Source organism: Chelonia mydas, chromosome 7 (genome assembly GCF_015237465.2).
Source record: "Chelonia mydas isolate rCheMyd1 chromosome 7, rCheMyd1.pri.v2, whole genome shotgun sequence".
Lineage (NCBI taxonomy): Eukaryota > Metazoa > Chordata > Testudines > Cheloniidae > Chelonia > Chelonia mydas.
In genome coordinates, this window is record NC_057853.1 from 85,536,749 (window position 1) to 85,552,024 (window position 15,276).

The 15,276-nt window shown below is 38.2% G+C and overlaps 1 long non-coding RNA gene across 1 annotated transcript; it reads right to left on the minus strand.

Annotated features, from left to right (window-relative positions):
* Nucleotides 1-975: 975 nt before the first annotated feature.
* Nucleotides 976-8,318, minus strand: LOC122466639. Its single transcript, XR_006292314.1, has 3 exons — nt 8,307-8,318; nt 3,106-3,108; nt 976-1,145 (listed from the first exon to the last, which is right to left on the minus strand). It is a non-coding gene; the product is annotated as an uncharacterized LOC122466639 (long non-coding RNA).
* Between the last annotated feature and the right edge of the window lie 6,958 nt (nt 8,319-15,276).

Here is a 15,276-nt window from a genome sequence, read left to right on the forward strand (position 1 = left end):
TCAAACCCCACAACTGTTCCTCCCCAACGTGATGCTCTGTACGTTGGGGGAACACCCAGCACCGCCATGTTCCACCTTTTAAAATGATGGTGGTGTATCCAATGCAAAGTTTGTCATGTCGGGTATCTTCAGAAGGCTCATGATGCACTAAGCATTGTTGTTACAGTAATGTCATAGTAAGGTTGAGGTTATAATTTCATGTATGTAGTTATGAGGCTGAAAATGTAGCCTCATGGCTTAAAATAAGCCATCGAAAAAACTCTCCAAGAGCAGAGAGGCAGTTACACCTCATCAGGGCGTGTATGGGACAAACCCAGCCCAACCTCACAGGATCAAAAGACGCTGGCCTAGGCAGCAACAAAAGAATCTGTTGGACTCTCAGTGGAATCACTCCGCTTCCTTTGGTTAGTTACTTTTTTGGAACTGTGATGAGGTAATGCTCACCTCACTCTGAAGAGGGGGCGGGGAAAAGCCAAGAGGGAAGAAAGGACATGATAAAAGGGAGAGACATTTGCCATTCTCTCTCTCTTCCACCTACATCTACAGACACCACCACCACCACCACCAAGCGACTGAAGCACTGATCAAAGGGGAGAGCCTGGCTGAAGAGCAACCAGCCAGCCTGTGATGAGAAACATCTAAGTTTGTAAGGACATTGAAAGTGTTAAGATCAGCTTAGAATGCATTTTGCTTTTATTTCATTTGACCCAATCTGACTTGTTATGCTTTGACTTATAATCACTTAGAATCTATTTTTATAGTTAATACATCTGCTTGTTTGTTCTACCTGAAGCAGTGCATTTGGTTTGAAGCATGTCAGAGGCTCCCCTTTGGAGATCAAGCCTGGTACATGTCCATTTCTTTGTTAAACTGATGAACTCATATAAGCTTGCAGTCTCCAGCGGGCATAACTGGACACTGCAAGATGGAGGTTCCTAGGGTTGTGTCTGGGACCAGAGATATTGGCTAGTGTCATTCGCTTGCAAATAGCTGGGAGCAGCTTACGTGCCAGAGGCTGTGCGTGATCAGCCCTGGAGTGAGGGTTCTCACAGCAGAGCAGGGTAAGGCTGGCTCCCAGAGTCAAGGATTGGAGTTGCCTAGAAGATCACTGGTCCGGATAACGCTAGAGGGGAACATCACAACATCTCTCCCCTCTTTCCCTCCTAGCTTCTTTCTTCATTCAACTCATCTCAAAACCCACAACTGTTCCTCCCCACAATCACAGGAAAATATTTCTTTCCAAAAGGACAATTGGATCTATGGAGTACTTCTTATGGATGTTTATTCCATGGTTCTTTCCTCCTACAGGACTCAGTAGCTTCCACACTGCTGGGACTCTTAACTAAGGATGCTCTGCACTGTGGAAAGTGCTCCACTTAAGCTTCCTTACACCCAGAAGTCCAAGCAGAGTCACTCTGCCAAAAGTAACATCAAGTTAACATAGTAACATCAAGTGATCAACTATCCCCTAAGGTGATATATGATATGCATCAATAGGAACATAAAGAGGAACCAACCCTCCAAAAAGGTGCACAGAGTCCTCTTCTATTCCTTTTAACATTAGCATCACAATACTATATACATTTTTAAAATTTCTCTCAACTTATAAAAGGGGGCACTTTTAAATGCTTTCCCATGTTACTAAAATAGGTCAAAAGACTTAGTTTTCCCATGAAAAAGAATCCCCTTTCAGCTTGATTGCCCAAATCCCACTTTTCACACTGTTTTTTAAAAAATCTCTTTACCAACTGGAAAAAAGCTGGTAAGTGGGGGGTGCCAGGGAATGGCTGATCCCAGTAAATGAAGTAGGTCCAACTCCTCTGTGCCAGTGTAAGTGCTCTCACTTGGCCAAATAAGTAAGTGGAGCATAACCCAGGGGCTATCAAGGATCAGGGAGAGATGTGGTGAGTGGAGAGTTCCAGTGATTCTGTGTTGCCTAGTCCTATCAGGGGCTGATGGGAGCTATCAGAGACCGGGCACTGTGGACAATCCTGGAAGGAAGCTGAGGGAAGGCTACAGGTAAGGAGAGCCGCAAGTGGGGATTGCTGGTTGCCTTCCCCAGGTCAGAGGGCTGGAGAGATTTGAAGGCAGGAGGAGCTGCAGAAAGACATATCTGCTGGCTGAGAGCCAGAGTTGAGGGCTAGAGAAGGCTGAGTGTGGGAGAGCAGTGTGGGGCTTATCCTCTGACATCTTTGGGGCTGGAGAGCTCGATGTAGTGGAACAGTGAGAAGTTCATGGGGAGTGATGGCCATTTCCCTGGTAAAGATTTCCCTGTAGAAAGGCTGTGGGGGGTTTCCACAGAGAAGTGTGCAGTTGCATTGCAGCTGGTAGGGCTGAGATGGCTGTCTTAGCAAAGGGACAAAAGAAGACCAGTGAGGAGCTTACATGTGACAGAATGCATTGGATTGTGGTATGGAAGGACTCCCACCAGTGTGTGGGATGGGGATGCCTACTGGGGGAAGCAGGATTTTAAGGACTGTGTTTACTGGGTGTGGGAACTGGACTACATTTGGGACTTCTAATGACCTGTGTTTCATAATAAACCATGTTGATTGACAGAAGATAAGCTTATATGGAGTTAGTGGGGACTCTGAAAGGAGAAACTGAGGCAGGCGTGGAAACATCACACTGAAACAAAACTCAATTTTGTTTTATTCCAAAATGTTGACTCAAATATTTCATTTTGGATTCTCCAACTGGAAAATGAAAAAACATGTCATTAAAATCAATATCTTCCCATTGAAAACTTAATTTTTTGGCAGACTTGAGTTTTCTGACAGTAAAAATTTTTGTTTGGAAAAATTTTGTTCAGGTCTCCATACTATTTTCCTCTCTAGTAAGAAATAGAAGAAAGGGAAAAAAAGCAGTTTCCAAACATCAACCCAATTTAGAAAATTCCCAAGCATACACTAGAAAAAGAATACATCTAAAAACCCTTATGGAAAAGTTCTACAGAACTTAACAGGGTAAAATCAATGGGGCTCTATGGCAATTACTCTAAAATCCATTTGAATTTACCTGTGATTTTGGTTTTGCTTTGTTGAACTATATTATAGAATTCTAAAACAGCTCTAACTTTCATTTGAATTCTACATGATTCAAAACGTACTGAAATTTTCTACTAAATTTTATGTTTTTTTCTATATTTGAAGGTTCTGATGGTATCCATTTTTTAAAATGTACTTAATAGCGTACACAATATGAGACACTAACTTGTGTATTGAGGATAGATAACGGAATTTGAAATTGTACAATATAGGCAGTGCAAAATAAGTCTCAGAAATCTCAAGTAAAGAGAAAAGAATAAAGCTGTAAGTTCTTTATTTCTAAAAGGCCAAATTCTACCACTCTTACTCACATGGAGTATTACCTTTTTCTGCTAGTAATAGTTTGATTGTGTCCTATAAGATGACTCCTGGTGTAAAACAACTATTCAACATTAGTAAAGCTGGTAGAAGCAGACATTTTAATAAAGAATATTTAATGGTGTGACAAATTGAGACTTCTCTTTCTCCCTTTGTCAGGCCTCTAGGATTTCAGAGGACAGAGAAAAGCATTATTTCCATATAAAAGTACAAATAAAAACTGTTCATGAAATATCTAGTGCATAATTTGAAGGATTCCACAGATGGAAGAAATGCCAGTGGCATTGAATTACTGACTTTTCTGAAGCATTAAGGGCTTTTGGAGGAGAGGGGAAAACAACACTGTGTACCACAAACAGCTGTTCATCTGTTAAAAAAGCATAGTCTGCTCGTTCTTCAGGGCATGCTTGACAATTTTCTCCAAGAAGTACCGCCCTAATGAGAATTGTCTTTGTAATGGTTTTCAGAGTTAGAAACTGTTTCGTCCCAGTGACTGTCCATCTACAATGTATTTACCAATCAAGTACAAGAATGGAGATCCCTCAAATGAAAAGAATGGCTCCTTCACCTTTCAACAATATGTATCATTTGAAAAACAAACAAAACAGTTTTTAATGGATGATGACTGGCTTCTCTCTATGATGGCTGCTAAACAGATGGTCGCAGAGAATGGTATATTAACCTATAGGTACAATATACAGAAAATTAGACAAGATTGTTTGCTTTGCCTCAAAAATCAGTCCAATGAAATCTGGCCTGAATTTACCAGTGCCTCTATAATCTTTTGTTAAGAGAAAAACTTCTAATGTTGATTCTATTGGCTGTCTGATGACAATGTGCTAGAAGATAAATTGTGATACAATGGAGTATGCAAGGGCCTGTCTCCTGGAAACTACCCAACTGTATATCTCAATGTACAATGAATGAGGGCTCTGAAGGGCACAAAACTGAATTCATTAAAGAGTCTGCTGGCGTAGTTTTCATTGCCAAGTCTCATTCTAACTCCTGCCTAGTACTGATTCCCAAGCCTTATGTTTATAATACATGCAGTACTAGTGAAAATGTTATTTTAAAAGCCAGCTTGCATTTTATATGCATTTAATTGCCACTTCCTTTTTTGAAAGAAATAGAATCTAGAAATGTAAAGTCATTAATAGCAAAACTGCTATGGAATGCAATGGTAAGAAATGGCAATCATACACATTGCTCAAAGTGGAAACATATTTTTTATTAAATCAATAAGGGACATCAATGAAAAAGCAATAAATAACTAAAAATATTTCCATTTAGCTTTTTCTAATTTGAGTAATTAGTCAGCTGTGGAACAGAGCTCCTGATGTCACCCCTTAACAGGAACAGTAGCAGTCCCTACTGCTGCTTCCCAAACTGCCCACCAGGCTAGCAATTCTGTAGCACTTCGAATATGAAGCAGTGCCTCAAAGGAACAAGTGAGCCGACACACGAAGTACAGTGGGGGAAAATATTTTATATTTTCCCCCACTATATTTTTATATATATATATATATATATATATATATATATATATATATATAGCATTGTGTATATTTTTCAGTCTATTAAACTTGCTCTTACTTCAAGGACAGGTAGCACTTGCAAGTCGACTGTATTCTTTTATCACATATGAAGTAAAATCACCTCTCACTTTTTATTTGCAAATTTTGGAAGCTACCTTTGTATAATGCTCTTTGGCTTCTGAAAAGATGTCCTTTCACTTTTCCTGAACAAGAGTCAGAGTTTAACTCTCAGAACCTGAGGCACTGAAGAGCTTTTAGGAAAACAGCTGAAGCACACATAACTATATGCTTTATCTGGTCTCATTTGTAAAAACAAAAATTTCTGTTTTTATTTCCTACAGATGAGGATATAACTTTAGAGTTGAATAGGAGGGAAAGGGGCATGACCACACATTCATCCCTTTTGTTCTCAAACTACTGCATTTATTTTTCTAAGTGAAACGTGTCCATTTTTTCTTCTGTGTTGTAGACAAACAATGGTCAATTTTAAGCCATTTATTCTTAAACAGTTGAGTGGGTATGTTCCATAAAATCCAGGGGTAAGCATTTTTTAGAAGTGGTTCAGTGATAGGTACTTAGAAGCTTAAATCTCATCTAAAGTCAATGGGATGTAGACCTCTTGGACACTACTAAAAAAATTACATTAGGATTAATGAAGTATTCCATTGTTATAGTGTCACTATATAATAAACAGTTCAGTCATGTATGAGAAAAAATTCTATAGCACATCCTTAGCAGGAAGTAGATGGAACCTTCCTACGCTATGATGACAAAATATCATGCAGAACTAAAGCTGAGAGAGGTCAAGCAAACATGCTGGTGCTAACCTCATATATAAAGGAATAGGTCCTCATTTTTCGGCTACTGACATCTTCCACTGCAAGTACAATGAGAGTAATATTGAACCATAAAATAGTTTTGTGTGAGCTTAAGATCAAGCCCATCATCATTTATATGACCTAGCAAATGTGTACTGTCAATAAGTAGTACTTGACCTGGGAATCTGCAGGGTCACACTTATTGGTGTCACAAAGACACATCACAGTTCTGATCATCTCCCACCTTGCTCCGCCTGGATCTCACTCAGGCAGAGTGATCAGAACGCTGGATTACCAGAAGCACTCTGTATCTGGCTTGATACCTGCATGATAGTATGAACATCACTTTGAAACTGAATAAGCAACAAGGATACTTTTCAAGACCCATTGGTCCCACTTGAGATTCCTTCTAGGAGGAAGAGTGTGAGGGAAGAACCTCTTCCTCTCACCTGGCAAGGGAAGAGCAGAGAAACACTGTTGATTCACGAAGCTATTACTTGCTGATGTTGAATCAATACACAGTATCATGGAGTTATGAAGATGCACCAGCATCATGTTGATAAGCACGGTGGCATAAACATAGCAAAGCAGTATGAGATGAATTGCAGTGTCTCTATGGTTGCAGTGGATTGAGTTATTACGTTTTGAGCGTCACTGCCATGGTTGGTACGCTGTATACACTGACAGAAATACAAGGCAGAAACTAAGGGCAAGAAAGAGGATTGAAAACTATTCAACCTGCTTTATAATGGTTGGTTGGTTGGGTTTTTTTAAGATACCTAATTATGACAAAAGTCTTTTTCAATAAGTTGGTGGTTTTTAAAAACCTTAGTATCTCCAATATAATTTAAAAATAAACATCTGAATTTGACACACACTCATAACAAATAAAACTGTGCATCTTTTTTGAAAGTTTGGATGTAGTCCTTGATTTGTCCTATTTTAAACTGTATTAGCATTGAGCTTTATGTAATATATTTTATAATGCACTTAGGCCAAAACTTCAAATGTGGATCCTAAAATCCATATTTGGCCACCTAAATAAGTGGCCTGACTTTCAGAAATACTAAGCACATAGCACTTATACATCTAAACATTTGGCCATGAAGGGAATTGTCATCTTAACCAGTCATAAATGGCTAGTGAACTTCTTGGGCATCAGAGATAGCAGGCAAAGGACAGTTATACTGGAAGAGGGAGGGCTTGACCCTGCTTTTATTGATGTCTATGGAAGATTTTCCATTATCAGTGAAAGCAGGAGCAGGTGATGAAAATATGGGGAATTCTGTTTGCTTCCTAATTTCATGGTTTAGAAGCTATTACGCCATACTCTCTAATTCTTTGAGAGTTCTTGGAAAACTAGAATAAAGAAATTTGTTTTGAGTACAGACCACTTACACTGCAAGCTATGATTAAAAGTTAAGATGTACAAAAGTTGCAGTTCTTCTACCTTCCTTCCCCCCTCCCTCCCCTCCAGTTTTTAATATGGACAGCTTTCCCCTGTTTTAATCCAGTCAGAAAGACAAAGGACAGGTATTTTCATTAAGGCATGGACCAACCAGATTATTTTGCTGATTGCAAATTCACTTCTGCCAAGTCTTATTGATAATTTGGTGTGCGTGGGTGGAAGTGTTGATAAAACCAGTAGGAGATGGGAATATTGTCTTCACTAGAGTTGTGTGCATAGCCAAAGATTTTTAAGGTTTGCTTCAGATGAGCATGCAAAAAATGAGATACTGATCCAAACACACTAGAGACTATAAAATTAGGTTTTTAGGAGGGCAGGCCTTCTTGGGAGATTCCTATTACTTTCTCTGCTCAGTCTAGAAAGGTGACAACACTCGCCATTGGTGTGATAATTTTCCATTTCCTCTTCTGCTGTTTTCCAGGAGGCCCATGTGGAGATGCATGCAACTATGAAAAACAATTTAAAATAAAATGAACCCATTTTTTACAAATATTAGGAAAGGATACATTCTGATGAAGTTCTGGTTGGAGGCATGGGTCAGTACTTATTCTGCTAAAACCAGTTCATCAATTTTCCTTTTAACACAAGGAGGCAGTCACTGATATATATAGAAAGAACAATCTCAGATCTGAGAGAATAGCCCCAGGAAAACAGGTGTAGGGTCTCATCCACAGCAGAATGATTTGCCTTTTTTATGTTCAAGACAGTTTTTGTTGTTTTACTCTCTAACAGCTTTGTCATCCCACTACAACAACAGATTCCCTATTTTGTTTTCATTACAGTCTCTGACAACAGATGCGTTTGTATTAGGGTCACTAGATAAATGCTTCCAATCCCCTGCTGTTTCTAGGAAATAGAAGTTGCTTCCACAAATCTGATCTTTTAGTGAAGTCACTCTGCTGGAGCTGATGCTATGGAAAAAAACCATATTTCAAGATTCTTCTTTGGTCTTTCTGGTCATCGTCACCTTGAGCTGAAAACATAATGAAATTTTCCTAAATAAGCAATGTTTTTCAAAGTGAACTGATTTGCTGTTTGTCAGCACTTGCAGATACTATTAGGTATTCTTCTCTCCTTGTGGTGGATCGTATTTGGTTGTGTCGTTTTGCATATTTTTCACCATAGACTGCAATTTGCATTATTGACAATAAATTATTCAGCCTAGTAACTCTTATTTTTTGGGTTGCATATGACTGAAACAATAAAGGGCCAAACTCATGCCTGCTGTGATTGAGATGAGATGAGTAGATATACAATGGGGATGATTTTGACTCTGGGAGTATGTTATTAGCGAGGCAGGACTAGATACTGCAGCTGATCCAGAAGAGTGGATCCTGAAATAAAAAAGGAAGAAACAAAACATGTTGGAGTAACTATCCCCTGTTCTTCATTAATCCAGGAAGAAAGAGATCTCTTAAAGAGAGAGAGCGAGCAGGTAGAATGGTTGGAAAAATTATTTGTGAAAATGTCCATGAATTAAAAATTTATCACTGATAGTAGGAACAATGTGGCACATGTATATTGCTATTTGAAAGGTCTAAAAAAAACATTGCTTGGACAAAATTGGTCATCCAACTGTGAGTCTAAACAGGTTGACAAGGTAGCTTCAAGAGACTGGTTTCTGTAGTGCATCAAGCATAAAGATGTTCTTAAGGTCCTTTAAAAAGGAAAGAGTGTGTGTATTGATAGAGAACAAAAATATCAAAAGATCAAGGTCACAGAAAAAGTCTACCATTCCATCAAACTATCATAAACTAGCAGTGGATTAGGAAAGACCACTACTGGAGCTCTTACTGAAGGCCATTCTTTGAGATTTGTAAAATAGACTAGGACTAACTCTGAGCACTGTGGCACAAAACACACTAATGATCACCACTGGCCAGAAGTCAGGCTGCTGAGGATATGAGCTTCATTTAAAAAAAAGAAACCTGATTCACAGACAAAAGATTAGTTTAACAGGTACTACAATTTAACACTTGAATCTGATTCCTTGTAGAATAGACCATACAAAATGGTTCTCACATGTAATTATCTTGGCAGTGGAAAGGAGACAGCAAAACAGTACTACCAAATGCTTCTGAGTAAAAATGCTGCTCCATCTGTTAAAAGTCATTAGCACCTTTATCTAGCTATTCTATAATTGATTTGAGATCTCTTTTTAGCATATTTAATAGAAAAAAGTAAAGAAAGAGGCACATATTCTGTCATTCCGACTGCAGTTCTGAAAAGGAGGCTCAATTCACTTAATGTTCGGAACTATGTTGGTTCACTAAAACTTGCGTAGGTTATGGTTATATATTCAAAAGCATGAAGTTGGGAATAGAACAATCACAGCTTAATTAAATCCCATTACAAAATCTAATGTACTTATTCAATAATGGGTTTGAAAAATAACTAGGTAGTTCCTCGCTCCTCCTCAATTTAATTAATCACACAGAAAGGCAACATTAATTTCAAAATCCTTTTACAAAAAATCGATACAAATATAACTAGAAAAAATGCATGCTGGAAGAGCTGCTTTCAAATGTAGGGACTGCTTTTATTTTCATTTGTTACAAGTGAAATTTTTTAAAATAACTAATTCAGATTATCAAAGAGAAGGTTGAGAAGTGACTTGATCACATATCGGATATTGAGGAACCTTGCCAGTCTTGCTGCCAAAGGCATAACAAGACCCAATGACTGGAAGCTGAAGATAGACAAATTCAGCCTTGAAGTAAGATGGCTTGCAAGTAGTGAGGGCAATTAAATATTAAGAGTTTGCCAAGGGACTTGCCATCAGAGTCTTTAAGATGAGATTAGATATCTATCTCAAACATGTATTTCCCAGTTTCTGGGAGAAATTCTACGGTCTGTATCTATATGTGGCGGGGGTGGCAGTTGGGCTGATTGGGTGTGCTGGTCTCTTCTGGCCTTGGACTCAGTGAATCTGTTACTTCCCATTTCCCCCACTCCCCCTGTTCATCTCCACCATTCATGGGCCATGGTGAGAACAGGAAGTTCTGCATTGCCCTCAATATTCTCACGACCCTTGCAGCTCTGCATTAAGATAAAGACTGTAATCAAATCTCATGCTTCAAGGTTTCAGCCTGTGGGGGGCCAGGAAGCACTTCCTTCCCACAATGCACAGTTTGCCAGATGCATACTGGATTATGGTTCTTTTGTGTCTTTTGCCTTCTGAAGCATCAGGGATTGGCCACAACTGGAGGCAGGATAGAGAATGGGATGGACTAATGCTCTGAGGTGATAGAGAGAATGCTCTCTCAGATGCTTGATTGCTGTCTTGCTCACATGCTCAGGGTCAAACTAATGCCTAGATTTGGTATTGGACTGGATTTTTTCTCCAGGTCAGATTGGCAGGGATATTGGGGGCTTTTCTCCTACCTCTGCAGCATGGATCATCTACTAGGATCTCACCTAATCAGTTCCCTGCCATTGTAGGTGTCTTGGCCATTGGGGATTCCTCAGTCTCTCCTGTTCTCTGCTTGTGGCTTACAGCAATTTAGCCTCCTGAGGACTGAAATGCTTTAGTTTAGCCCATGTTGTTGGGCTCAATGCAGGGATAGCTGAGTGAAATGTAGGTTAAACTAAATGATCCAATAGTCCCTTCTGGTCTTCAGGTCTATTAAATGATGAAATTCACCATACCAAACACCAGATGTATTAGGAAATCATGACCAGAACAACTCTTCTCCTTTTTCTGAAGAAGTGTGAGAATTGTCTCACAGCCACATTTGCTGACAAATCAACCAGTAGATACTATCTATTTCAGTGTTTTTCAACCTTTTTGATACCAGGACCTGGCTTGCTGCCTTCTTAAACTGTGTCAGGGAGACCTCAGGGACCAGTGCTGGTCCACAGACCGGTTGTTGAGAAACACTGTGATTCTATTGGACAAGAATGGGAGAGGAAGAGAAGGAGGCTGAAAAAGAGAAAAAGGAAGTTAAAATAAGCTTCCTCGGTTTCCATTCACTTCAACAGTTCCTATGTGTCTGAGATTCGAACAAATTAAAATATGAAAAGGCAACTTAGTCAAAAAATATCTAGTTTCAGTTGGTTTTATATTACACCATGGAAAAACATAACATTTCTCATGGTTTCATTATATAATCATAAAGTAGACCAGGTTAACTAGAATCTGGGCATGCCTAATGAACATTGACTAACACTGTCTGTCTTGAATTAGTAACTATCTGCAAACTGGATGAGTTTTGTCAGTTCCAGGTTTTATGATAAACATTTCAGAGTTCCAGTTAATACTGTAATGAAGAATTTTCTCTGTAGCTGGTTAGAACTTGGAGGTGTCAGCCCAGCTGCTCTACCGTCATATAAGACCCCAGCTCTACAATGAAATCTGCATGGGCATACCCATGACCCTGCACAAAATCTTATAGACTTCAGGAGAGCTCCATATGAGCACAGACCTCATTGCAGAGCCTAAGGATACAGATTCTGGGCATCTGATAGTTAGAATCTGTTTCAAGGGCTGGAAGCCATAAAAGATGGTTTTGTATGGCAGCTTTGATTCATTAAGTGGATACAAAGTTATGTTCCTGCCATGTGTGTTACGTATTTACAGCACCATGCTACAGCTAGTAACACTAAGTCAAGTGGAACTTCATGAGTGGATACTTTCTCACTTATGCATTTGCTCCAGGTACATTAATGGTACCAAAATTAATAATTATTAAAAGGAAGTAGCTTGAATCGCTGAAAAACAGTTTATCCACTAACCTCACCCATCTAAAAATGGTTATAAGTTTGTACAGTCTTAAAATTCAGCAATTAAAGTATCTTTGGCTATTTTCATTAGTCAAGAGACTATCGTGCTTAGGAGAAAAGTTGTTATTACAAAAACTTGGGAATTACATTTGGACTGTTTTCTGAACCATGGATGCACTGATTTCTGACACTGTTGTTTTATCTAAGTATGTTAAATAACAACATTGCAAATCAGATTAATAAAATCACCAAAGATCCATAGATAACTTGATCACAGCTGTCATCAGAATTATCTTCCAGAACTGAAAGATTTCTTTCATTTACACATGGATCATTGGATACCATTTCATTTTTATGACCGTGAGATTTGAAAGAATATAAGCTGTGAACTATAATAGGAAGAAATCATACCTTACTGTGTGAAATCCTTTAATAAATTATTGAACAAAAATACCCAAATACATGACACAACTACAAATTTAAGATCAGTACACTTTCCTTTGTGCTGCCACGGAATATTTTTACATAAATTAGATGTAACTCCATTTTTATTTCTATTTTTAAAAAAACTGTTAAACTTAAAAAATGAAGTTCAGTACTTCAGAAATTGTTGAATTATTCCAATCTATTCTTTGTAATTGTTTAATTGAATAAATGTTTTCCCCATTGTTTGTATTCTTATGGAATACCAAGAATTTAGTATTTCATATTCAGATGTTAGGTGCATCAATAGAAAATATAAAGGGTAGATTAACTCATCCTATTACAAAAGAAAGAAATATGTATAAATTTTCCATACACTTCAAAAAGAAGCAAACCGAAAAGGGGAGATTCAGTACCAATTAACAAACTCAGTCTGAAAATGAACAGCTACTGTGGTAGGGTAAGAACAACAGGATTGAAAGGCAGAGGAGAGGCAGATGTCTTGGTAGTTTGTAATAAAATGAAAATGTGATTTATGCTGCCAGAATTCTGAAATCAAAGTAAAATTTTGGAGAAACATAAATAGTCAAGGAAGTAAAAAGATAGATAGGGATCATCTGTCCTAAGGGAAGTTATGGAGGTAAGAAACAAATAATCTGCCTTGAGCTACTGTGTGATATGCATGCTATGGCTTGTGTGAACTTGCAGAAACAGCACATCATACTTGATCTAGGATCAAGAATCAAGAATACAACTTACATGCTCAGTTTTCTCTTGAGGAGGGTGAGTTTGAAATACAGTGAGTGCAATGCCAAATGTCATAGCTAGTTCTTTCTCTGCAGGAATTAAAGCATTTAAGGTCTGATCCAATGCCATTGAACTCAATGGAAAGATTCCTGATGCATCCGATGAAGTGAGCTGTAGCTCACGAAAGCTCATGCTCAAATAAATTGGTTAGTCTCTAAGGTGCCACAAGTACTCCTTTTCTTTTTTCGAATACAGACTAACACGGCTGTTACTCTGAATACTGACTTCAAGAGGCTCTGGATGAGACTTTTGGTGCACTTGTCTTAATTTCAGTTGCCCCCATTTACACAAGTTTGTGTATTGTCCTCTTTGGTTGGGCAGGTGAAGGATGAATGTTAGCAATGATTATTGAGAAGAATCCAAGAAACAGTCTCAGCTCGGGAAACAGTGCTTTTGAGGTTGCTATGAGAGCCAAATACTAAATAAAACGAAAAAAGTGTAAATTGTTTTTCCAGCATATACTGAAAAAATGCCAGTATGACTGATCCACAGGCTTAAATGTTGAGTTGATAGGATGTATCCAATTTGAACAGCAACTCCTCACAACCTGCACATTGGAGGGCCAAAATTGTGATCTATTTTTACACAAGAGAATTGTACAATGTTTATCCAAATTGTAATACTAGCAAGTTACTGCTACTGAAATAGAAAAAGATATAAATTCTGCACTAGAAGGGGGTCTCTCTTCCAGAATATTAATGTATGTAAACTCTTAATTTTGTATGTAAACTCTAAGCCTAAATAATACCCACCCGTCTTAATGCCAGATGCTCCTTGGCACTCCTTGCTGAATCTTGGTTTCAAAAGATCAGAACTTAAAAAAATTCATAGAAAGAGTTACATATCACAGTGTGTGGTTAACCATGAATACAAAATAATAAGAAAACTAAGTGGATTAATTCAACTTCATCATTCAGTTCTAAATACACCAATATTAATACAAATAGTCTTACTTAATATTGTAAAATCTCAATTTATAAGTTTGCACCAATGACAATGAGAGAAAAAAGTTCCAGATTCCCACTTCAGCTACTACCTGATGACCAGATGTTTACAATCTTGTTCACTATGTTGGGGTGAGTACAGAAAGCAAGGATCCTTCACTGGTGCAGAGGTCATCTGAAGGCATGGATGGGCTGGGGCATGGATCCAGGGCTCCTAGCTAATGCTGAAGGTTAAATTAGCCTACCCAACATGGTCATGGAGGGACGGGTTAAGGAAGGGTCATGGAAAAGAAGAAATGAATGCTGCACCCGAAAGGTAGCAGAGCTGCCACTGCAGCATGTGTGTGCTAGGAATCCCGGAAGGAATTGTATCTCTGAACTCAATTCAGGTCTGTGCCTTTGAGGAACAATCTGAGCCATGATTTTTCAAGTAGTTTTCATCCTTGGAAATGAGACAATAAGCGCGAAGAGCCAAACTGTTTACAATACTGATTTTGGTATGCAAGAGATGACTTGTCATCTGTTGCAGAAGAAGAGCGTGAATCTGCAGGCTTGCTGTCAAGGTTGCTTTCAACAATTATTGTTGCAGTAAGGAAAGAATTCAGCTAAAAATGGCATACAAGGATTTGTAAGCTGCTTTGTGGTGTGTCAACATAGTAAGAGGATGAATATTGTTAATTGTAACTAAAGAATCCTTGAAGAGATATCTTCTGCAAATATTATGGATTTAATACACTGTGCTGATCACTTGGGTTATTTGTGAAACAAAGAGCTGTATCTAATTATCTATGCAGAAACACCAGTTTGCATAAATTTCAATGTTTATTGCTAATTCTATGACATGAAAATAAATCAGGACAAAGAAACATTATTACTGTAACTTCATTACATTACAATGGGCCCTGATCTTCCCAATACTTATGCAGCATGTGAGTAGTGCCATTGACTTTAACAGGCTTATGAATACATTGAATAATAAGTTTGTTTGCAGAGTCAGTGCCTAACTTCTTCCAAATGAGCTGCCTGAAGACATTCTATTTCATTGAATACATTGTTGGTGATCAGCTAATAGTACATTATAGTATGTCAATATACAGGATCAATATCATTGGTAGAAAACAACATTATTAATAAGGAGCTTGTGTCTTCAGTTTTTATCTCATGCACAGAATGACAGATATTTTGCTTGACACA